This window comes from Camelus bactrianus, chromosome 26 (genome assembly GCF_048773025.1).
Source record: "Camelus bactrianus isolate YW-2024 breed Bactrian camel chromosome 26, ASM4877302v1, whole genome shotgun sequence".
NCBI lineage: Eukaryota > Metazoa > Chordata > Mammalia > Artiodactyla > Camelidae > Camelus > Camelus bactrianus.
Window position 1 is genome coordinate 33,336,829 of NC_133564.1, and position 25,256 is coordinate 33,362,084.

The window sequence follows — 25,256 nt, forward strand, 5'->3', positions numbered from 1 at the left end:
TGGGACCTCGGGAGTCAGCACTGACCGCTGCACCCCTGCTGTCCTTTGAGGCATTCACACCAAGTGTGGGGCGTGGTAGATGCTCAGTGTGTATCTGTGAGGTGGATTCTCTGGTCCAGGGCACAAGGGCAAGCAGAGAGCCAGACCCTGGGCAGCTCGGATGCTTCCTCACCATCTGGCCTCACAGAATAGTGACTCCGAGTGGCCCCGGTCCAGCCACTGAACACCCCGGGGACCCTGAGCAGATCACTTACCCTCTGGGGCTCTGGGGCTCATCTGTGAAGTGGGAATATTGATTTCACAGGCTGTCGGCAGGATTGAGTTAGGTGATGTCTTTTTAATACAACACAGTGCCTGGCACGTAGTACAAGCTAAATACACGCCAGCATTTTCACTGTCATCTTCATAATCAGAATATGCTGCTATTAGTATTACTCTGGCTTCGTGCTGCTTATGTTGTCCTCCCAGTGGCTTCCCCAAGCTCAGAGCACTCCCAGACATAATGATCTTGAGGGTAGAAACATTTCCAACCGCTGCTCAAAGCCTCCTAAAGAGAATGCCCTGTGTGAACCGCGGAGAGAATGGTGCGATCCGAGAGCGCCCTCTTCAGGCTGAGATAATGACCCTCCTCCCCAACCCTGTCCTCACTTTTTCGCGTTCCTCCAACTCTGATATGTCTCTTGGATGGTCTGGATCTTTGGGGGCTGAAATTGTGCACACGCTCCCACCCTTACAGCCAGGGGTGGCTGAAAGGGGGCTGGAATTCAAACATGCCCTCCGGGAAGGCTCTCCCGCTCACGGAAAATTTCCATCATGCCTAAAATTCGGTCCCCAGAGACTCCTAACGCACCCCGAGGACATGGTCCTCCAGAACACACTCCTCTGAGATGCGTCACACCTGCAGCTATTAAAACAGCAGCAGTGAGAGGAGTCAACATTATTTGCATTCTTATCTTATGCCGGTGAATTTAGTGCATTATCTCAGCTAATTCTAACCACATCGGAGGTGGGTATAAGTAGCTTCGTTTTATATATTAAAAAAACAACAACAACAAAAAACTGTGCTCCAGGGAGATTAAGAAACTTGACAGAGTCCCACAATTAACAGATGGTGGAACAGGGTGTAGCTGTGTACGTGGCTTACCTAGCGTTCCGGGGGGGGGGGGGGGGGGCATTTTTAAAATGTTTCTATTATTTTTGTTTTATTTGGGGGGGTAATTGGGTTTATTCATTTAATTATTTGTTTTAATAGAGGCACTGGGGATTGAACCCAAGACCTCGTGCATGCTAAGCACACACTCTACCACTGAGCTACACACTCCACACCCTGCAAGGGGTCGCTTTTAACAACCCTCTTCTATGTGGCAAAATTATATTTAGTAATAATTATGATATGAAATAAATCAGTGTAAGAGCCAGAAAAGGGAGACAGTGAAAATTGTCTCTGATTAAACTCTATGTGTATTTATGCCAGTAAAAAACTTTATTTTAAATAAATTAAAAGTGAAATAAATAGTAGAGTATCAAGGAGGAAAAAAAAAACCAGTGGATTCACACTAATTATATTCATGGATTTTTAAAGGGAATGAACCTGTAATAAATGATAACAGTGAAGTTTCATAACAACAAATAAGGAAAAATAATGATTTTTAAAGAGCCGGAAATTTTAACTTTAAAGATTTTTGTCTTTCAGATTCAGTGTCCTAGCTTCCTAGGAACTCTATAATGAAGTACCAGAAACTTGGGGATTCAAACGGTAAAAATGTATGTAGTTTTGGAGGCTGGAAGTCCAAAGTCAAGGTGTGGGCAAGGCTGTGTTCCCTGGGAGACCTGCAGGGGGAGCCCATCCCCCAGCCCTCCTGCTGCCTGCATTGTCCCGGGGCTCTCCCCTCCTTGTGTCTCTCCTCTTTTTACAAGGACCCCTGGCACACTGGAGGGAGGTCCCACCCCTGCTCCAGTATGACCTCATCTTAACTAATTACATCTGCAACAACATTATTTCCAAATAAAGTCACGTTCTAAAGTACTAGTGTATCAGTGTACCTTTGGGGAGAACCACAACTCAATTCAACCCATAACGTTTAGTAAAAGATCTGTGTCACGTGAACTAACATTTGCACTTAGCAAACAAAAAATATGATACTTTGCAGTTCACATTCTGTTTTACTCTTAATTTTTTTTGAAGGTATAAAAAGTCCAAGGGGCCATGTAGAATGACAGAATTGAAGGACTCAGTCTGTTTCTTTAACTATATCATTTTCCTGTGCTATTGTTATTTAAAACCTACTGTTTAAAGTATGTGTAAAGCTGCCAGCATTGGAGACACAAACTATGCCCTGATAAGTTCAAATCATTCTAAACCATCATGAACTGATTCTCTGAATGAAAGCATGTAGCTACATCCTCACGCACAACTGGCAGGGTCACCAGACAAAATGAAGGATGCCTGGTTAAATTTGAACCTCAGGTAAACAGTAAGCTTGTTTTCGCATGAGACATAGTTATACTGAAAATTAATCATTGTTATTTGAAATTAAAATCTGAGTGGTTCCCTGTATTTTTATTTAATCCATCTGTCAATTCTAACTGGGAGATCTCTGATAAACTTTCATGCAGAATACAAAGTTTATTAAAGAAACAAAAATGGGTTTTCATATATATTATTAAAATTCACAGAGGAGAAGGTATGGCTCAGTGGTAGACCATGTGTTTAGCATGCACGAGGTCCTGGATTCAATTCCCAGTATCTCCACTTAAAAAAATAAACAATTACTCAAATAAGCCTAATTGCCTCCCCCCCAAAAATTGTTTAATTAAAGAAATTCAATAGTAACCATAAAAATTATTTGGAATTCAAAACTACTAAAGAATTTTTCAGGAAAGAGTGTTTTATCACTGACATTATTTAGAATTGCCCAACACAGTGATAACAAAAAGCAATCTGACTTTTAGTCGATTTTATCATTGTTTTAAAATTTTCTACAGATAATGCAACCTTCTTAATGTCCATATTCGAGGCTGACCTCGGCACGCCACTGACCAGGCTTGTTAAAAGTCTTACATTGGTAGGACGCTTTCCGGTTTCTAGAGCCCTCTCTAACATCCGTTATTTAATTTGGTCCTTGCGGCAGCCCTTTGGATCGGCAGAGGTGGTTAGAACAGTTATGGACATCAGCACGTCTATGTGACTGACTTACTCTGAGCCATGTACATCCTACAAGTCAGGGCTAGGGACCTAGTCCATCTTTGGACCTTTCATCTCAAGCCCTTTCTCCCTGGACACATTGGTTCTAGTGCTGGTTTTGCCATAGACTAACCTGAGTCAAGTCACTTTAGTTCTCTCGGGCTCACTTTTCTCATCTACTCACCATCTCTCTCCAGGTGGCTGTAACCGCCGTCTCTGCCCCGGGTTACTGCGGTTTAATATTTGCCTTTGTGAGGTGTGATGACACTCTGTTGGGGGGTGTGCAGAGGAGGCGTGGAGGGTGTGCTGGGGCAGAAGACTGGAGGATAGCCTGGGAGCACGTGGAAGACAAGGGGACAGGAAGGATGCTTGGCCCAAGGGACCCTCTTTATGAACATCTGATTATACGTTAAGTCCAGGTGGGCAATTGCAGGCCTATCAAACAGGCCCCGGGGGGGGGGGGGGTTCCCCGGGGGGGGCCCACAGCGACCCCTACCGGCATGTGTGGTGAACTCAGCGCACAGTCTCCCTGGGAGCTGCCGTAGTCTGGGGTGTGCAGGGACAGGCCGGACGGCAGGCGGGGAGGCTTCTGGGGGACACTTCATGCTGCCAAGGTCCAGCCTGCTCAGAAAGGAGCAGAGATGCCAATTTACCCGAATGCACATCTCACAACGTCAGGGAGCCGCGCGGTGACACCAAGACTGCAGAGTCAGCGCGTGAGATCCCGGGGAGGTGGACCCCGAGAATGGCCCGCATTCCCAGAGCGCGGCAGGGCCATGAGAGGTCGCTGGAAGGACCTTTCCAGGCTGCACACCAGAAGTTAAGTGCTGGGACCCTGGCACCAGGAAGACAACCCGCTCAGCGGGAGTGGCCCCTGTCCACACAGACCTACGGGTCCAGGATGCCTGAGGGCAGGTGCGCAGGGAGCGAACTGTGCAGGTGCGGTGTCTGTGACTCAGCATCCGAGGTCTCGGTCTCCAGATTCAAGACTTACAGGGATAGGCCGGGCCACCGGTGGGGCTTCTGGGGACTCTCAGCAATGCTGGGGTCCCCCACGCTCCAAAATAGGGTTGCTGGTTACAAAGATGCCAGATCTCACGGGAACTTCTTGGCCTCGCCATCCCGGGTAATCCCTTGGTGAGAGTTATCTGAGGGACCTGCATCCTACAGAGGCCCTGTGTGCCCTCCTGGCACAGGGTCATGAGGGCTCTGACCCGAACGACCTCCCTACTCTGCACCTACTTCCAGGGTGTCACCTGCTGGGCTGGGTGGCACCTGGAGGTACTAGGTTCCAGAGGGTGGGAGGTGCCGGGAGGGAAATGCACATGCGCCCCTCGGTCTGGGCAGCTGGGATCCCTGGAATCAGCGCCCAGTCAGGGTCTCAGGTGGGGAGACTTGTAGGGGACACTCTGGGGGGGCGGGGCTGGGGTCCGTCCTGCTCCAAAGCAGAGTCACAGATTCCCCCCATGCCATGCTGTATGTAGGTACATCTAGACCACTTAGGCATACATATATATCAAAATAAAAACTGTGCGATAACAAATATAGCTTCTTAATTGCAAGACTGAATTTAGTAAGGCATTTTTTCTCCCATAGTTAATTTACAGATTTAATACAATTGCAGCGCTGGTAGGGAGCTTTGACGCCCACTACCTCCAATGTCAATGGTCGCTTTGTAATGCTGTACAATCCTTTGAAAGTTAGTTGGCAAGATCTGTGAAGAATCATAAAAATATTAAAGCTCTTTGGCCCATAATCTTACCTCTGAGCATCAAGCTGAAGGAAGTGATTCAAACTATAAGAAAAACCAGTACGCTCATAGTTACTCATCGCAGGACTTATAATGATGAAAAATTGGAAGCAATTTAAATGCTAACTAATGGAGAATGATTATGATACATCATAGAAAGAATATTATGCAGAAAATAAAAGTACCGCACAGGAAATAAAACCAAGGAACAAAGCACAATATAAAGCTCTATTGTTACCACTAGTAAGAATCTTTCAGGTCAATGTTTAAAAAAATCACACTTTATGAGTTAGATTAGTAGGTGACTTTCTCCTTAGTAAATGTGCTACACTTTTCCTGTTATAATAAAAGAAAGTAAAATCAGGGCAAAGTTGAGTTGGCAAAGTGCACTTTGTTCGTTGTGATTCAAGGAACCACATCAAAAGGAAAGGCAGGAAGTTTTGACCTGCCAGACATCACAGTTCACTTGTTAGTTTCTTTTGTTAATTGCAGACACAGTGCCCAAAAAGAAAAAAACAAAAACAAAAACAAAAATGTTTTTGGAATGTCTTGGAAACCAAACCGATTACATGATAGCAGACAATTTATCTCCAGGTGGCCACTGCAGAGAGCAGGCCGGGCTGCACACCCACTCTGCTTAAGTCAAGTCAGGGGGTGGTGCTGTTTCCCCACCAAGGGTGCATTCCAGGGAGATCAGTGCTCACGAGGAGACCTGTCTCATGGGATCTGAGGCTTTGCTGTGTCCCGAGAAGACACTGTGCGGGAAAGACCCAGAAAAGAATCACAAATGAGATTAAGACCAATGTTTCCAGTCTCTCACTGCAATGCCCTGATCAGAAATACCCCACTGAACTATGTGTATTTCTATAAGCCATCTTAAATCCCTACTGGAACAAAGGGATTATCTACATACATAAAAAATCTACATTAAAAAAAAAAGAATTTACTGTATGTCCAGCACGATCAAAGGCATTCTGGTGGGTGTTTGGGTGGTAAATCCTTACCTATCTGGTCAGAGAAATGGGGCAAGTTTACCCCTATGAGGGTAAATCAAGAAATGAACAATGAAGATGAGAGTCCTCTTCGATAAAGGAGGATAAGGACATGAAAAGAGAAGGGACAGCAGCCCGTAGGGCTGGGAGAGACACCCACATAAACAGTCACCCTGGGAAGACAGGGAGCCCGGGGACCACGGAGCCCACCAGACATCGGAGCGTCACTGTAAAAGAAACTGAGTTTTTGTTTGGCTTCATAGCCCTACTTTCTGTTTGGGGTACTGGGAAACCCCATTTTGATTCAAGTGCAGACACGTCTTGTTCACTTTGATTTATCAGAGAAATTTCCAACAAGTCTTTGGCACAGCACTCAAGCCGTCATTTCTTTGAAAAAGACACTGATATACAAGTGCGGGGGAGTCAGGGCTGAGCTCTGTCCCTGCCCCGCCGGCTGGGAGCCCATCAATCTGGGCCTCACTGGCACGTCCAGCCTCCGTTGTTAGGCTGCTGAATGTGGCATCGGTCCTGGTCAAAGATTACTTGAAAGCTTAAACAGACACTAAAGTTATTCTGGTTTTTTTTTATTGCTTGAATGATGAACTGAGATATTACCCCTGAAGGATGTGGCCTGCATTTTTATTGCTACGCAGATAAGCGAAGCTCACTTCACTCTGCTGTCAAAATGAAAAGCTGTGCTGTCTTTTCCAGGAGTTCCTATGACAGAGGGTTGGGGATTTCACTAAGGTGGGTTTTTTTGGGAACAAACTGAAGACCACATGAGCTTTCTGCATCAGTCAGCCAGCAACCACTGGGCATCAGACTCTCTGTGTCTCATCGCTTATGGTAGCTGTTTTCCTGATTTGCAAGTTTTCGGTGGAAACCTCACCATAGCAACAACATCACACAAGCGGTCAGACCAGGTGGCCAAGCCAGCTGCAGTGTAGCGGTGACAGCATCAAAGCGGGGCGCCCTGGGCTTCCTGCAGGCAGGGGATGTGTAACAGTGTGGCACAGGAACTGTTTCTGGGGGTCCCCGTTTCTGCCCTGTTTCTTTTAGGGAAGTGCAACAAAATTCCCCTTTGTCCCAGTGGGGAAGAATCCCGCAAATAAATAATAATATGGTCTGGAGTGAGTTCCAGGAGGAGAAGTGACTTCTCCTGGGGGGAGGCACTGAGCACGTGTAGACCGGGCTGGTCTCCCTCCCGGGAGCCCGCCGCCTGCAGGAAGCACGCTTCAGAGTCCAGTCCATGCTCTGTGATGACGATGCCGTCTGGCAGGGCAGGGAGAACCAGCAGAGGACTAAGGGAGCCCCAGGAGGGGGCTCTGGGCAGGCAAGAGTGTACAGGAAATGCGGGGCAAGGCACCCAGGTGGGACATCATCGTTCTGGGTCTGAATCAAATTTCGTCTGGATCTGTGCTTTGTCAGTTAGGGACAACTTCAGGTGGAACTGAGAGGCATCGGTGTAGCCACCCAGCTCTCCTCTATTTGCCTTTCCCTAGAAATCGCCCCCCTCCACCTCCGTTTCCTCCCAGGACACAGGGTGGGACCCGCCAGCCCTGTCTGTGCCCTGGGGGTTCTGTCTCCCCGTCGTGGGTGACTCCTCCAGGTGGGGACAGCTGACCCAACCTGGCCTCGTCAGATGTCTCTCCCAGAAATTGCAATTTTCCAGTTGAGAGACTCAGATCTGGGGGGAGAGGCGCTTGGGAAGAGGGTCTTGCTGTTGACTCCTGTGTACAGGAATGTTCCAGAGAGAAAATCCACAGAGCCAGCTGCCTAGCGTCCTGCAGCTCGCTGGCCCCTGTTGTTTCTGGGGCCTTCTGTGGGTTCTACACACCCCAGCATCTTTCCAGTATGTTCTCACTTTTGCACCAGCCAGCTAGAGCTAGCGTCTGTGAAATGCCATGTCCCTCCTCTCCCCGGCTACCTGGCCAGCGCAGGGGGTGCGTCTTATAAAACACATGTCTTTATGGTCTCTCCCTTGCTCCTCCCACGGCCACCCGTCACTGGTCATCCGTCACCTTCAAGGCCATGGCTTCACTAGCTTCCAGACTGAGCTCCAGTAACACAAAAAGCACCATTTAGGAACAAGGCTCACAGGTTTCTACTGCACAGCACAGGGAACGCTATTCAATCTCTGTGGTAATCTATAATGAAAAAGACTATGAAAGCAAATCTATGCATGTGTACATGTGACTGGACTATTCCGCTGTACGCCAGAAATTGACACAACACTGTAAACTGACTATATTTCAGCAAAAAAAGAAAAATTGAAAAAAAAAAAGAACAAGACTCTATCAATAATCTGTGTGATTTTTGTTTAATATTAAAATTTTTTTTTAATTTTTGTTTTTTTAATTGAAGTAGAGTCAGTTACAATGTGTAAATTTCTGGTGTACAGCACAATGTCCCAGTCATGCATATGTTTAAATGTATTTGTTTTCATATTCTTTTGCATTAAACATTATTAAAAGATATTAAATATAGTTCCCTGTGCTATAGTTCCCAAATTTCCCTGTAAAATTTGATTTTTTAATCTATTTTTATATATAGTGGTTAACCTTGGCAAATCTCAAACTCCCAAATTTGTCCCTTCCCACCGCCTTTCCCCTGGTAACAATTAGATTATTTACTACGTCTGTGAATCTGTTTCTGTTTTGTAGATGAGTTCATTAGCGTCTTCTTTTTCCTTTTCTTCTTTAGATTCCACATTTGAGTGATATCATATGGCATTTTTCTTTCTCCTTCTGGCTTACTTCACTCAGAATGACCATCTCCAGGTCCATCCATATTGCTACAAATGGCATTATGGCCTGCATGAGGTTTGCCAGCCCCGAGAATGAAAATCCAAATTCTGGTTATTTTCTAACAACAGAAAATAACAATAGAGAAGAGCTGATGCCTCCAGCTCACAGCTTTCAATTTTATTTGTAGCTTTGCTTCTTTGTGGGACCTGTGGACGGGGGACCAGACTGTGTTTACAGAGCCCTCCTTTCAAATCCACCCTCAAAGCTCCCGACTCTGCCAAGGTTGGGGCCTGGGGGTGCAGCAAGGAAGAGAATGAAACTTCCCCCTTAGTAAAAATAATCAAATAGATAAAAGTATAAACTCTGACTATTTTACTTATTTAAATTCTTCTGTGAGGAGGCTAGTACATTGGTTCATCATATTTAATATCTTTCAGAAACTCACATTGTTCTTTGATTTTTTTTTAAATCCCTTTTTACAATAACTACTCCATTATATTCACAAAGACGGGCCAATCAATTTCAGCTTCACAACAGAAATAGCGAAGGAGACTTGTGGTCCCTTGGGGAGTGAAGAATATTGTTTTCAAAATTAATTCTGAAGCTTTGTCACTCAAGGCTTGATTTTTTTGGAATTTGATGATAAGTTAGTTCCTGCGCATTTTCTATTCAGTCTTGCAACAACATTTACTAGGTACTGCACTTGTGTCCCCAGCTGTCTTGATGTCTTAAAGAGTTTGAAATCAAGATGTAGAGACAAGATTTACGCATAAAAAACAATCAAATAACAACCTAAGACAGATTTATATCCCCTAGAGGTCAAGAAGCAAGAAGTTTTTCATAAATCTGCTTATGATTTTCTGAGAATGGATTCCCTTTCAAAAGCACGACACTGATTGAATACTCCACCATCCAGATTTTGAAGCACACTTTATGAAGGCAAGACATTATGCAATGACTCTAAAAACAGACCATGCTTCATTAATTATGTCAGTAAGTATTTAAATCAAAGAAGAATCATTTTCAAGCCGTGTTTCATAACCACGCCTTGGAAAATGATTTCCCTGTGTGATGTCAGTTGAAAAGCCAGTTAGACAGCTTCCCTGGCGGCCAGGCACACTGGCCGGAAGGGGCCAGCTCCAGCCAGACGTGACACCATGACTGACTCAGGGTCACGCTTGCTGCCTGGTGGCAGGGGAGGCCAGCACCCCCAAATCAATCGGTTCCCAGGGCTGCCAGACATACTTCAGATTGCAACGCAGTGGACACAGATTCTAGAGGAATGTGGAATGTGACAAAGGAGGCTCCCGATCTATTGTCACTCCAGGATGGCAGAACCTGTGATGGTTCAGGACACCAACTTAGGAGTCCAGTGGCCTGAACGGATTTCCTAGCTCCGCCTCTCTTCAGCTGTGTAATCTTGGGCAAGTAAGTGCTCTGTGTCAGCTTCCTCATCTGTAACACGGAGATGTTGGCGGATGGAGGGACCCCTCAATTAGGGAGCCCACCTAAGTTTGGATCCTTGCCCCCAGCTGGGAAAGAATTCACTCAGCAGAGGCAGAGAGATGAAGTGAACAGCCGATTCATTGCTCAGACGGATAAACAGAAGGCAAGTGCTTGAACGGGGAGCTGTCAGCCAAGACAGGCCGTAGGAGCAGCTCTGGCCCGGGTTGGGCCACATGGACTTTTATGAGATTTTTCTGTCATCATTTCCTCCTTCCAGGTGCGATGGAGCCAATCAGTCCTTGTTTGAGTTTTTCAGTCCTTGGATGGGATTTTCCGGTTGTTTTTATGGCAACCGTCAACTGCCAGGGTGTGGGTGGGCCTGTCACCTAGCATGCTAATACACTACAGTGAGCGTGTGATGAGGCTCACGGTCCACTGGAGGTCAGACCCTCCCCCATCTTGGGCTCTGTTGGTTCTAGCCAGTTCTTGTTCCTTCTCTGCAGCAGCCTCCTGAGACTTAGATAAGGGTAATTGGTTTCTATCTGAGGGAGGGGCAGGGGTAGGATCCTGGGGACAACAGCCTTGGGCACAAAAAAGGAAACTTGCTTTTAATCAGAATGCCTGCAATCTGATGGACCCAGCATCCTGCACACACAAAAAAAAAAATCTCCAAATATTCTGTTCGGCCATAAAAGTTTTAAAAGGAAATGAGGGAGTAATCTCAGTTAATGGTTGAGATAGATGGTCAGAGTCATCACCATCGCCCAGGGCCCACAGGCGTGTCTTAATCAGCTGCTGGAGCTGCTCTTCTGTGACTCAGGGAGGCCTGGGAGGCTTCAGCTTTTCTATAAACAAGAGGCAGAGGCTGGGGGAGCCCACAGGGCCTTGCTCCCTTTCAGAGATAACAAGAGGTTTACTATGAGATATGGTGCCTGCAACACAGTAAACACTCAATCGATGTAAGCTAGCGTTCCACTGAAGGCTATTTGAATTACTTCTTAAAAAGACTATGCCAATGCACGTGGGGCAGTGGTCTGACCCTTTCCCTCAGGACCACATCCCGTTGTCCACATCACACATCACTCTGTCCGCACATGCACTTCCATTCTGTTGTCTACCCGTGCCTCGTGATCTAGAACCACATGACCCTCAAGGTGGGTGACCTCAGGGGTGGAGGTGATAGACCGAAGTCATCTAGTCAATGTTTTCCATCTCAAAGTATCTTTAGACAGAGGCCAAAAATAAAGCTAGGCAGAGAGAGAGGAAGGGGCTTCGGAGCCTGAGCAAGATGAAGGAAGATGCTCCCTCCTCAGTGCTTCGAGCACCGAAATCGAGCCTGTGACATTTCTGCGGCCAATGGGCCTTTAAGGAGAATAGGTGGTGATTGGACATTTAAAGTTTGAGTGATTTTTTTTTTTTTCTGCCTAAATAATCCTGGTCTAGGAGCCTGGTAGAAATTGACCTGGAAACTTCATCACTTCAATCTGGAGAACGCTATGCTTCCCCACTGAACTGAAAACCTGACGGTAGAAGCCATGCCTTCTTGCTTGTCTACACATCCCCCCAACTAGCACTGTGCTTAGAATATACTAGCACAGGGCACATATTTTTTGGCTGCTGGATCAGATCCCGGAAATGTGTAAGAGAATAATTCAAATAGCTCAGCTCCACACAGGTGCCCATGTATTTGTACCACTCCCTCTGGAAGTGCTGGGGGACAGACTGGGAACATGCAATGGATTTGGGAAGGCTGTCCCAGTCTTGAAACCCATCAAGGGATCTAGTCTCCAAAGCCTCCCACGTCACCATCCTCTGGCTAATCACCTTTGTGAAGTGGGTCCTGGATCTGACATCATTTGACTTTGGCAGATGGCAGAGTAGTTCTGAAATTCATCCATGTTCATCACCATGAAAAACACAAGAGGGACATTTAGATCCTGCCAGACCCTTGTTCTGAGGCTCCGGCAAGCTGACATCACTGATATGTGATTATTTGACATATAAAATGCTAAATATAATTGGCCTGCCTTGGTTTTCAGGTTGATCTTTAAAAGTAAAAAAAATAAGAAGTGGTTATAGGAACACAGCTCTAATCCTACTGAAACAACCAGAATTTCTAGTCTTGAATCTTCCAAACTAGAACTTCAAACCACTGGGCAACTGATTTATGAAAAGAAAAAGACACAGATTGACAATTGGATAAATCCTGACATGAGCTAGCAAAATCAGATTGTTGGCATCTTCAAAGTCTTCCCCATCTATTCTTTCTTATAAATATGTGTAGAATATTTGTTGGAAATTGAAAATTCATTGCATCCTCCCTTAATTACATTTAACTCAGATTCTCAGGCTACTGAGCCGTCTATTCAAGTTTCATGGAACTGGAGAATTCTGGGCTCTTGACTCCTTTCCTTATAAACCTTCCATTATGAAGGTGATGAAACGGGCTGGAGGGAGGTGGGGCTGAGCCGTGTCCCCCTGTTCACTCTGTTAGAGCCACAATGGGCCTCCACACCATCCCACTCCTCTTTCCACTCTTCAGTTGGTCTTCATCCTACTCCAGACTGTCATCTCTCTGGCAGTCATGGGCTGTTTCTACAAGAGAATAGCATTCGACGTGTAGGGACTCATTCCCAGAAGCATAGGTGTTTTAGTTAATGCCTAACTACATCCAAAAGTGGAGCTCCAGAAAGTTTCTTTTGTCCTCTAATGAAGTTAGTTCCCTGCCAAAGAACACAGCCACACTGAGTGTGGGGAAATGGCAGCCCACCCAGTGGTGCCTACTGTGTGGTGCAGTGCAGGAGGGTGGGGTTGGTGGCCTCTGGCCAAGAGCTGGTATGTCCCCAGGGATGGAATGTCAGCAGTTCCACTGAGGGTGCCAAGAGTTTAACAAAACAGTCAGAACCAGAGTGTATGTCATTCCACAGGCTGAGAACCAAAGGATCGTGCAATCATGGGGCTAATGGTCTCAACTCTTACTGAGAATGTTCAGTTAATTATGAGCTACACAGCCCGTAGGTTACAGTAATCCACCCACCCTTTCCAGCGACCTCAGTGAGAGCCAATTGTACATGTACAATTCAATGTACCTGAAAAACTTTACATTATGAGTAACATTGTAACACATTTGGGTCATCACCATTATACTATAATATGTACAAGCTGTAATATTTAACAAGTGATCTTTGAATCTCTCACCACTGTGATTTCAGCCAGAGGTTGCAACACATCAGATATTTGACTTTCACTTGGCATAGTCTTCCTTCTGATTTTGCCATCCAGCCCTGGACATGATCTGATTGTCCACTGAGCCCACAGTCAGGGTTCGAGTTGCTTCTTAATTTTAAACAAAGGGTCATCCTTATTCTGCTCTGTTTCTGATACTAAAGTACTTTTAGAAGTGTGTTTGGGTAGCTTTGTAGGTCTTAACCACAGATTGTTGGGCGGTAGACCCTTTTTCATATGCCATCAGGGTGGTGACAGGGGACAGTGAGAGGGTTAGCATCTTGTCACCAAAACCTGACTCCAGCCCTTGTGCAGGTGATCTAATGAAGTTCATTTGTTTCTCAGACATTAATGAAGCATCCTCTAGCTGTCAGGAACTTTACCAGGTTCTGAGATCACAACAAGGAAACAAAACCCATTTTTCCCTTCAGAAACTTACAGTCTTGTGGGGGGAAAAGACCTATTGTAACTTTTTTTGAGGTGGATAGATACCTTCCCCCTAGACCTATTATAACTTGATGGTCTAAAATATTGAGTGAACAAAATTTTTAAATTGAGGGTAGGTATAGCTCAAGTGGTAGAGTGCATGCTTAGCGTGCATGAGGTCCTGGATTCAATCCCCAGTCCCTCCATTTAAACAAGTAAATAAATAACCTTAATTACCCCACTCACAAAAAATAAAATAAAATATTCAGTAAGTGCTTTGAGGAGTACATAGCAGGCATTATGTAAACACTCAAAGAGGCACCTAGCTCTTCGGTGGAGAAGAAGAGAGGTCTGAAAGGCTTTGTGGAAGAGCTGATGCTTCAGCCGAGTATGAAAGGATGAGGAGGACTTAGACAGTGGTTTGGGGGAGGGTAGAGAGGGTGGCAGGATAGAGAGGAGGAAGGGAAGAGCATTCCAGGCAAAGGGGATGACATGTCTGAAGACAGAGAAGCCAACAATAGTGTGGAAGTGCAAGAAGCTAGATGAGTTATTGATGCTGTTGAAGCCTGAAGTGTGAGGCACACGGTGTAAGGGAGGAAGCTGGAGAGGCAGGAAGTCCCCCGGGGTCGGGGAGCTTTGATTCCACCCTCTCAGTGATGGGCTTTCAGATGGGTTAATGCAATTGGTTTAATACATCCTTTTTTTTAAATTGAAGTGTAGTCAGTTATAATATGTCAATTTCTGGTATACAGCATAATGTCCCAGTCATGCAAATACATACACATATTCTTTTTCATTAGAGGTTACTACAAGATATTGAATAGATTTCCTTGTGCCATACAGAAGAATCTTGTTGTTTATCTATTTTATATATAGTAGTTAGTATCTGCAAATCTTGAACTCCCAATTTATACCTTCCCACCCACTTCCTGTCCTCTCCCCAGTAACCAAAAGTTTGTTTTCTTTGCTTTCTGTTTTGTAAATAAGTTCATTTGTGTCTTTTCTTTTTTTTCAGATTCCACATATAAGTGATATCATATGGTATCTTTCTTTCTCTTTCTGGCTTACTTCACTTAGAATGATTATCTCCAGGCCCATCCATGTTGCTGCAAATGGCATTATTTTATTATTTTTTATGGCCGAGTAGTATTCCATTGTATAAGTATACCACAACTTCTTTATCCAGTCATCTCTCAATAGACATTTAGGTTGTTTCCATGTCTTGGCCATTGTATATAGTGCTGCTATGAACATTGCGGTGCATGTATCATTTCAAATTAAAGTTCTCTCTGGATATATGCCCAGGAGTGGGATTTCTGTATCATAAGTTAAGTTTACTTTTAGTCTTTTGAGGAATCTCCATACTGTTTTTCATAACGGCTGCACCAAATTACATTCTCACCAGCAGTGTAGGAGGGCTCCCTTTTCTCCAAACCCTCTCCAGCATTTATCATTTGTGAACTTTTAATGATGGTCATTCTGCCAATATATCTTTTTTTCTGTGGTTATGTAGAGAATGATTTGGTTGGGGACAAGGAGATGGGAAGAAGGAGGACCAGTTAGAAATTCAGAAAGAGGCGATGAACCCTGGACCAATGACAGCAAAACTAGAAAGGCTGTGATAAATTTGAGAAATATTCAAGCATTGGAATTGGCACGGCCATGTTAGAATTAACATGGGATGGGGTATAGTAAAGAAAAGAGAAATGGCAAGAAGAACTTGAGGGACTGGTTGATATAATCAAGTAACAAAGATGAGAATAAAGGAGGAATATTAATCCTGTTTGTGCTATGAGAGCTGACATTCAGGTGCGAGGTTCAGGTGGCATGGCCATAAGTCATTTTATATCCAAATTTAAATTTCAGGAAACAGGTGTGGAGTAACCATACAGATTTAGGAGATGTTCACATACATGTGGGTTCAAAAAAATGCAAGTAGATGGAACCACCCAATCAGGGTCCACCAGAGGTGCAGGAATCAGAGGAGTCATGGGCTTAGGAATCCCAACATTTAAATGGAAAGCGGAAGATGAACAGCCCATGAAGAAGATGAGAAGGACTGCCTAGAAAGGTAAGGAAGACCAGGAGAGTGGGCATTCACAGATGCTAAAGGAGCTGGAAGTTTCAAGAAGGAGGAGGCATCTCCAGGGTTAAAATCAACAACTTGGCACTGCGAGTTATTGGATCTGACAATTTGGTGGGCATTTGTTTGCTATAATAAAAACAGTTTCAGTGCAGGACAGGGTTGGGAGCAATGAGGATTGGGCCACAGCCTGATAGCAAGAGGTCGAGGGGAATAGTTGATGAAGAAATGGATATGATTGGTTTAATTTATTATTTCAACAAGTCAGGTTGAGAAGCAGAGGGGAGCAAATGGAGGGAGTCTACAGATGGATTTGGGGATGGAAGGATCTTGAATATATTCACTGACTGAAGATAACTGTCAAAATAGAGGAAGTTTCAGAATAGAGAAAGGAGAGGGTATGGAAGAAACAGAAAGGAGTGAGTTAGGTGTAGAAATAAAGAGCGTGACCTTCAAAAGTAGATGCATTGTGATCAGAAGAAGGAAGACATGAATGGGTCTGGAGGTAGATAAATTTTTAGGTAGGGGAATGAGAAAGTAAAAATAGAGGCTACTTATCATGTTTGTAGCTTCCAAGAGTCTTTGACCACTTCTTCTATATTTGGAGAATTTCCTGCATTACAAATCCTGATTCCATGAGGTAGAAACCAGAACTCATTCTCCTGGCATCTGTTGCCACTAAGTTTGCAAGCATGTGATCTAGCTTCCACCAGTCAGATGCTTCTGCACGAGACGCTGACTTGGAAGACAGCAATGTAAGGAGGTGGGTACACGCAGACTCCATGTTTTGGCAAGTGAGGTGGGAAAGTGTTGATCTCTTCAAACACAACAGGAACAGAACTTCTGACTTCCTGGTGCAAGCTGAGGTTTGGATTCTGACAGTAGTGTTTACTACAACAGCTTTCATGGCCTGGTGGGGGCCGAAAGCCTCCCAAGTGGCTCTCAGGTCCTTCCAGAGATTCTCTGAACCGTAATACAATTTTTAACAAACATAGCATTCCACCGGTGGATTGGATTCCATTGTCTGTAACAAAGAACCCTGACTTATGCAGCCACTGTGTCTAAGAGCACCCATTTTCTCAAGAGAGGAGGCAAGATCATCTGCTGAAAATGAGAGATGGGAGCTTGAAGAGTGTGACAGTGGTTTAGAGTAGTTGACGGGAACACGGGGAGAAGAAACTGACCCAAGAGTGGAAGAAGAACTGAGGGGATGCCAGAGGGTCCAGCTGAAGTTACAGCCATGACTCTTATGAGCTCTTATCTTCATGACTGTGCGGCTTGCTTTCTCCAGCTGAACAGGGTGGGAGGAAGGCAATTGAAAGTGGTGGCAAGAAACCGACAAAGGAGGACTATTCTGGGGACAGAGGTAGGAAAGGGCAGGTAATGGCTGGTAAGCCAATAAGATGGAAGGAATCAAGGGAATAAAAGTTCTTTTGAGTTAAAAGAACAATATAGTATGAGTGGGTTTGTGAGAAACCTGGGAGAATATGAGGTTGTGGCCAGAACTTGCAGGGTTCAAATGTTAGATGTAAGAGGTCGAGAAGATCCAGGCCGTGGACAGGTCCAAAGGGGTAGAGGGTGTCTTCGGAAATGAAGAGACCCAGGATTGTGTGAGCTGTGGGACAGATGGTATCTGTTGATGGTGAAATTTTCTAGGTCTCTGGCAGGACTGGGAGTGGAGAGCAAGGCTTTGTGTCAGGCTTCAAAGTCAGTCTGTGAATGAGGGGCCGTGCTTGGAAGCTGAGCAGGTGACACTCGTGAAATGGATGAAACGGGGTAGCTTGATGTAATGGTCTGACACCATGGAATGAGCTTTAATCCAAGAAACATAGTCAGCCAGAAACAGCAGTGGTGGGGGAACATATTTGGAAAGAAGCCACTGTCAGAACTTACGTTTATGAAACCTGGCGTAGCAACAAATAAGAAAGCGGGCCAGGACAGGGCAGAGGTGGCAGTAAGTTCCCGGCCGCCCTTCCTTTGGTAACTGAGGATTACCGGAAGAAGAGATGAGGTGTCTGGTGAATAGCAGCTGATCTCAAACGTCAAATGTCCTAATTTTGTCCAAGACAGCCCTAAGGACATGAGACTCCTTCAGATGTTTGAGGATGTTCCCACATACCCCCAAGCCTTGTCTGGTTCAGGATAATCACCCCCAGTTCCTTTAACTATTCTTCCCTTAACTTATTCATTCTTCTCTGGAAAAATCAACACTTGGTGGTGATGATTATCATATTAAAATGCGGCACTCAAAATCTAGTGAAGTTTTCCAAAGGCAGCCTGACCAGAAGGCGAAGAGAATGGACCTGTCTAACCTTGCCTTCCTACAACCGGAAATTGAGCCAAAAGGAAGAGGTTGACATCATTTTCTGTGATACCCCCTCTTCTCTCTCTCCATCCCCGTCAAACGTCCTTGTGCCGGAACAAAAACGTGCTCCTTGATGACAAGTGAGGAGGACCACATGAATCGTGATAAAAATGGGGACGATGAGGAAAGTCAGGACAACCTGAGGTGACAGCACCTCACAGATCGAGCGCTGGCTCTCACGAGGAAGATAACAGGGAGGCTGTGTTTTGTTTGTTTGTTTAATCTGAACTTTATACAGAGAACAAATAATACATGACTTGCTCAGGGACCTGCTAGCCCAATGCCAAGCTACTTCCTGGTTTGAGTCCAGAAGCGCAAGCAAGCTGGGAGCATCAGTGTGGCTTCCAGAGATGACTGACTTCCCCGCGTGATGGCTGTCACATGGCGGGTGGGGGGAGGTTCTGGCTCAGAGAAAAGGCAGTGCAGAGAAAAGCACGAAAAATCCAGTTCCTAGTTGGCACTCTACTGTTTGTTAAATTAAACCCTCAGGTTTAATGAAAATGAAGTCTAGAAAAAATGTACTTTGAATTCACTTAGAGTTACCAGCTGAGGTTTGTTTGATGTGGAATATCACCTCTGTTCTGAAAAACAAGCCAAGTTATCATACATCAGACCGTCATCTCACGGTCAGAATACCAGCTAAAACAAGGTAAACAGAAGTCAATAATAAACAGGAGGAAACATAGTCTGGGGCATGTAAGGTTCAGGACTGCAGGATCAGGCTTGGGTCATTCCTCTGTAATGTCGCTACCAGTTAGTGTTAAACACAGTAAAAAATGAAATTAATGAGAAATTGTGTTGCAATAAGAGGTCATTCGTAGCATTGAAAAGTAACTATCAAATAAATTAATAATAAACACTGAAAGGAAGGCACATAAAATGTTTGACAAGACGTCCTCAAGCGTTAGTTTAAAGTAAATGAAACCAGACAACGTACCCACAGAGGCTGGAGAGGGACAGACGCTGTTTATGCAAAGATCGTTAGACTGGGATCTGAATGCTAGCCTTTAATGCTCCTTAAGTCAGCACAGGCAAGTCATTGCCCATCCTGAAGGGGAGGGAGGGAGGAAAGAAGGAAGAAAAACAGGAAGAAAGAAAAGGTCCTGATAGGAAGTGTCACCACAGTGGTTTATCCTAATCTGAGCAGTCCAGGCACCCCACATCAGACATCTGCAGATACAGGCCACCGCAGGACACAGGGGAATCAAGTTCTATAACAACCCTGAGCTTCCCTGGGTGTCCTGTTCATATTCTGTTGAGTTCTGCACTGCACTGTGTGCACCACTGTCACACAAATGGTCCCAGTGAGTCACTCCTCCCAGAATCCATTCATGGTGCAGCCACTCCTGTATTGACTCTGGACTTGGCCTTGCGGTTTGCTCAGCCCACAGGACACCAGTGCAGGTGCTGCAACACACTGGGATGGGTCCCCTTGGGATGCTGCTGCTGCCTGTGGAGAGATCGGTCTGGACCCCTTGAGAGTGAAAGGCCACACGCAGGCAGGGGCCCAGCATTCCAGCTGATCCACAGGAACAAGCCAGGCAAGATCAGCAGAATAACCCTCCTGCCGACCCACAGACCCATGAGACGTATTAAAGGTTACTGTGTAAAGTCGCTAGTTTGGGGTGTTTGTTATGCAGCAGGAGATTACTGATACAAGCTGAAGAGATCAGACCAGAAGACTAAACATTTCTAAGTAAGATGTTCTGAAAATCCTAGAGCCTTAAAATCCTCTGTGTTCAACCCCAGCTGCCTCTGTGACTGCCCCACGAGGTTCCACTGTCCCCTTCCTGATAAGCAGTCGGAAGGAGGGGAATGTGAGATAAACTCGATGATAACCATCGGCCTCCCTCCAGGTTGATGTCATTTATCTTCTCCTGACCACGTACAGCTTTGTCTCTGTGGCCTTTGCCGTATTTAAACTTTCTACCCCTTTATTAAAGTGATTATTGTTTTTCCTCACGACATCTTCCCCTTTTAGATATTTGCTCACTGCCCTCAGGGACAGTTTCTTCTCAGGGCCCCACTGCTCACCAATAACAGGCGTTTACTAAGTGTTTAACCAACCAGCAAATCATTCACTTTAGCAATGGAAACTCACACATGTAGGTTTCAGCATGTTATCTGCGTAGGAAGACAGGGAAAATCGGGAGGAGACGGAAGTGGGAGGCGGGGAGCATGTGGCTTCTCTTAACGCAACTATCCTAGAAGGGACTCCCTCATTTCTGTCCATAGTTTTTGCCCTCCCAACAGAAAGTTTCCCTATAAAGATATATAACTCTTACGAGATACTATGAGGCATTTAATAAAGCAGAATTTCATTCCAACTACAATATTAGGATGGATTGAGGTGATATCTGAAAAAAAAAATTCTTGCATGAGCATTTTCAAGCCCCAATAAGAGCTCCATCAAAGGAATCTCCATCTTTGCTTGATTTGTGCACTCAAGAAACCATCTTTGTGAGCTGGCCCTTCATTAGGCGTGAGGGGCTATAAAATACATTAAATGCACAAATCAATCTGAAGGAATTTATAATCTAGTTGGCGAGCCAAGGGCAATGAAACTGTTGAAGAATAATTCAAAGATGGTACATTATGAAAATTGCAAGACCGATCATGTAAATAATTATCGTTCCGGGTCAGAGTTCTAGAAATGCTACGTATTTCAAAACGATAGTTACGCACAGGTGTGTCACGTACGTCGTAGAGGTAAAAGATTTACATCCATGGCACGTAATGAGTAATAATTCACGAAAGAATAAAATGTCAAAGGAAAATAAAAATAAGGCGTGTGATTCCGTGGCAGGATGCTAGCGTAACCCTCATGAGATTAGCCTCTCCTTTCACACAGAATAGCCACTCAAGTCAGGACATGCATGTTACATGAGCCATTCCTGGGGTTAAGGAAATCCCTCAAAAATACATTCGTTAAGTGCTTAGGCTCCGAAGCTACTTAACTTCAATTTCCAAAATAAGCTTCCCCAGCTATTCAGGGAGACACTAGTTGTCTCTAGGCAAGCTCAAATTTAGATTCATTCAGCAATTCAGCAAATACGTATGAAGTATCTGCAAGATAGCACACACACTGGGCTAGGCCCTGGGGATGCAAAATTCCAGCTGTCCTATACATGCAGGGGAAAGGACAGGGTACCAGAGGCACGAGGATGTAGGGAAAGGGGCTTTGGATGGGGTGCAGGAAGACCCAAGTCCCAGCCCTTGGTCCCACGACCACCGACGCTACTAAACCAGGCGAACCATGGAATTGCCCTGAACCCAAGTTCAATTTGCCAATTAATATCCAAAGGCCAATCTCACCAAACATGCCATGAGGGCTGAATGAAGTAACAACTTAAAAGTGCTTTGTAATGTCGATTTGCACAGATTTATGATGAAATTTTTATTTAGAGTACACTCAGAAGTCTAGAAATTCTTTCTCTCTCCCTCTCTTTTTTTCTTTTGGCTGGGAGATAATTAGGTTTGTTTGTTTATTTCTTTATTTCTTCATTTGTAATGGAGGGACTGGGGATTGAACCCAGGACCTCATGCATGCTAAGCAAGCACTCTACCACTGAGCTACACCCTCCCTCCTAGGAGTTATTTCAAACTGACCATTAACTGTCATCTCTTTGGTGACATATGTTACTTCTTTGGAGTCTAACTAGGAAATACTATTTTTTAAAAAACAGTAAGATATGAGTCTTTTGTTGTTGGGCATTCTGATTAGACTTTTTATTCAGCCAGTTTGGGAGGGCTGCTCCCCACACAGCAAAAGTAACACTAAAATTCATGCTTGACCAGAAATTCCTCTTCTTCCGCTAAACACTCAGAGTAATTTCTAGATGCCAAATGCGTTCTTTGTCCTTCTCATGTGGGAAGCCCGCCTTTACTAGGAAGGAGTGTGGACTTGAGGCCACCTGGGAAGTGCCAAAGGGAAGCAAAGCCCGCTTAAGAAGCCAGCTGTAGTAAAATGTAGACATTTTAAAAACTCACCTCCATTCTCTTTCTTCTTCTTGACTCTGCTGTTTCATCTCCTTTCCCCCTTCCTTCTCTTTACGGCCTCCTCCTTTGGGCAAAATCTGACCTAAGGAAACACTCAGAATTGATCAGCTGTTCCATCAACACCTGTTTATTGTACTTAAGAGGGTCCCAGCCTCAGTCTTGCTTTCTTTCCAGAAGGGGCTGGAAAGCTCGAAGTGGCCCCTGTAAGTCTTCTTTTGTGAGCACTGAGCGCAGCCAGCAGACCAGAGTGGGGGCCAGTGCAGCTCTGGTCTGCCTCTTCATCTGCAGACAGAGGGGTTTAAGTCCAGAGAGAAACATAGGTGATGATTCCTTTCGTTCTTACTCCTGAACTCAGTGAGGTCAATGCCCTAGTTAATTCAACCCAGGGTGATAACTCCGAACAGACTGCACGTCAGTAACTCTGTTTTGATTCTGTTTTCACAGCTAAAGCTCTGTGATGATTAACCTTGCTTGTCCTCTACTTTTTTCAGCTGCAAAATGAGGACCACATAATGTCCAAAGTCCTTCTGGCCCGAAGCATTGTACGATGTGCTGTCTTTCAACAAGGACTTGTAAAGCTGTAGCACTCACTCCCCGTGAGTAAGCGTGGCTGTCTAAGTTCTATGAATATTGCCTCCTTTTTCCAAAGGGAGTCTGCCCTCTGTCATATTTCCCTGTGTGTGTAGCATGATCCATCATTTACCGGCTGTAACTTTCCATTACACTGGATGCTGCACAAATCTCCTTGTTAAAAAACTGACGTGCCAATAAAAACCAATTCTCTGTCTCCAACTTAAACCATGGCACTCCCCATTGAGGCCCCAAGCTGGCCCTTATTTAAATATACACTTGGAAATAAGCCAGAAAGAGAAAGAAAAATGCCGTATCGTATCACTTATATGTGAAATCTTAAAAAAAAAAAAAAGACACAAATGAACTTATTTAAAAAATAGAAACAGACTCACAGACATAGAAAACAAACTTCTGGTTACTGGGGTTTGGGGGGTAGGAAGAGGGTGGGAAGGAATAAATTGAGAGTTCGAGGTTTGCAGGTACTACCTACTATATATAAAATAGATAAACAAGTTTATACTGTACAGCAGAAGGAACTCTATTCAATATCTTGTAGTAACCAATCATGAAAAAGAATATGAAAAGGAATACATGTAATGTACATGTATAGCTGAAACATGATGCTGTACACCAGAAATTGACCCACTGCAACTGACTATACTTCAATAAAAAAAGAAAGAGCTACCTCCAGGAAAGGCAGGGGAGTGACCAAGAATGCCTGGAGCGGGGAGGGGGTGTGGGGTGGGTGGGTGGGAGTCTTTGGGCCAGAGATCGGAGCCCGGTCCTCAACTCAAAGGCCAGAGGAAACAGTGAAGGCAAGAAAGAAGCAGGGCTCAGCTATACTGGGCGGCACTGACAGCCAGGCACATGTCCCCTGCATTTAATCCCATCCCTGTTAAACGAGAGGCTGGGTCTGGGGTAACATCCATCCTCAGACCAGGCTGTGGGACTGACATGAAGACCAGAACCAAGAAGATGAACATCTAGCTTCGTGTTTATTTTAGTAAAGACTACAGGTTGCATTACTACTCCTTCAAAATCCTCCGCAACCGATTCACTTTGTTCCCACATATTTCAGTTGTTCTCAACCTTGGCCACGCGTTAGGACCCCCTAGGATGCTTTGAAAAAATGTTGATGTCTGTGCGCCATCCCATCCCCATCAAAAGGACCCCCTGGGGGAGGGGACACAGGGACAAACATTAAATCTCTCTTAGGTTATTGTAGGATGTGCTTGAGAACAACGTCCCTGCCCAGTGGCAATAATATACCTTTAAAAAAAACAGAAATGAATTGTGTACTTTTGGACAAGATGGCATGGAAGAGAGAAGTTAGGAAATGGAACCCTAGTTCGGAATCTGGTTCAAGGAAGAGATGAGACTTTGGTTTCCTTCCTTCCTCCCTCCCTCCCTCCCTCTCTTTCTTTTTTTAATGGAGGGACCGGGATCGAACCCAGGACCTCATCCATGCTAAGCATGTGCTCTACCACTGAGCTACTCCCACCCCACTGACTTTGGTTTCCTTTGCACTAGGAGACCTACTCCAAGCTGCCAAGAAAGATCCAAGGATGCCAGATGCTAGCAAGCGCTCTGACTGTCAACCAAGCACAGGCTCTTCATCGATGCCCTGGATCACTGGGGCCAGAGATGTCCAGTTCCACCCACAAGCCTCAGGTCAGCAGCTCCTCTGGGCCATGGGCTGCCCACCAGGACATCATGGAAACCCAAGAAACGAGGACCATCGTATCAGCCACCCAGAGCACAGATCTGGAGGGGATAATTTCATAAAGGTCATTTGGCGAAGAAACATCAAAATTAGACTAAACTCAAAGTTGACTGTAAAGAGTAATCATTTATCTTGACATTTATGAAGATGCAAAAAGAAAAGTCTACATAAGGTCATAAAGGAATGAAAATAGTTCAAAACCAAATCTAATGCCGGCAGAAAACTGAACACATTGTAGCCCTTCAATATAATTTTTTAAATGATTGATGACTGAGCTTTATTGAGATTTGGTCAATTTTTAGGAAAGTGGAAACACCTCAGTCTTTTTCTTTCACATCTGCTTCACGGTCCCTGTGGGACAAACACATAACTTGCTTCTTTCAGGATGAAAAGTGTGGTGGGGGTTTCTCATGCGGATGATAAAATATGACAAGAAAAACATTACTGGTGTTTATCTATTTTCTTTTAGAAAGAAAAAATCTGACGTATCTTTCATTTTCTTTAGAACGTAAACACGGAAAGTGGAAAGTGGCTCCTAAGTCTTCCTGGTGGCAACGGGGCTGCTGTCTCACAGCAGCGGTGGTGGTGGGGAGGGTGGCCTGCGCTTTGTCGCCTTTGCAGGGAGCCCCTCCACTTGTATGCACAGGCTGGCCCTGGCAGGAGGGATCTTAAGGGATACTCATTCTAAAAGGAAGGCCAGGGAACATGTTCATTCAAAGGGAGGCCACCCGTTTCACGGTATC

At 45.0% G+C, this 25,256-nt stretch overlaps 1 protein-coding gene and 1 long non-coding RNA gene across 2 annotated transcripts in view; one reads left to right on the forward strand and one right to left on the reverse strand.

Annotated features, from left to right (window-relative positions):
• The window catches only part of PSD3 (pleckstrin and Sec7 domain containing 3), a 598,663-nt gene extending 576,291 nt beyond the window's left edge, over positions 1-22,372 (reverse strand). The window contains exon 1 of the mRNA XM_074353657.1: positions 22,209-22,372. The gene's annotated coding sequence lies outside the window, so the exon portion shown is untranslated. The remainder of the gene's footprint in view (positions 1-22,208) is intronic.
• Positions 22,373-22,375: 3 nt separating this feature from the next.
• Positions 22,376-24,954, forward strand: LOC123617584 (uncharacterized). Its single transcript, XR_006725757.2, has 2 exons — positions 22,376-22,813; positions 24,321-24,954. It is a non-coding gene; the product is annotated as an uncharacterized LOC123617584 (long non-coding RNA).
• The last annotated feature ends 302 nt before the right edge of the window (positions 24,955-25,256 follow it).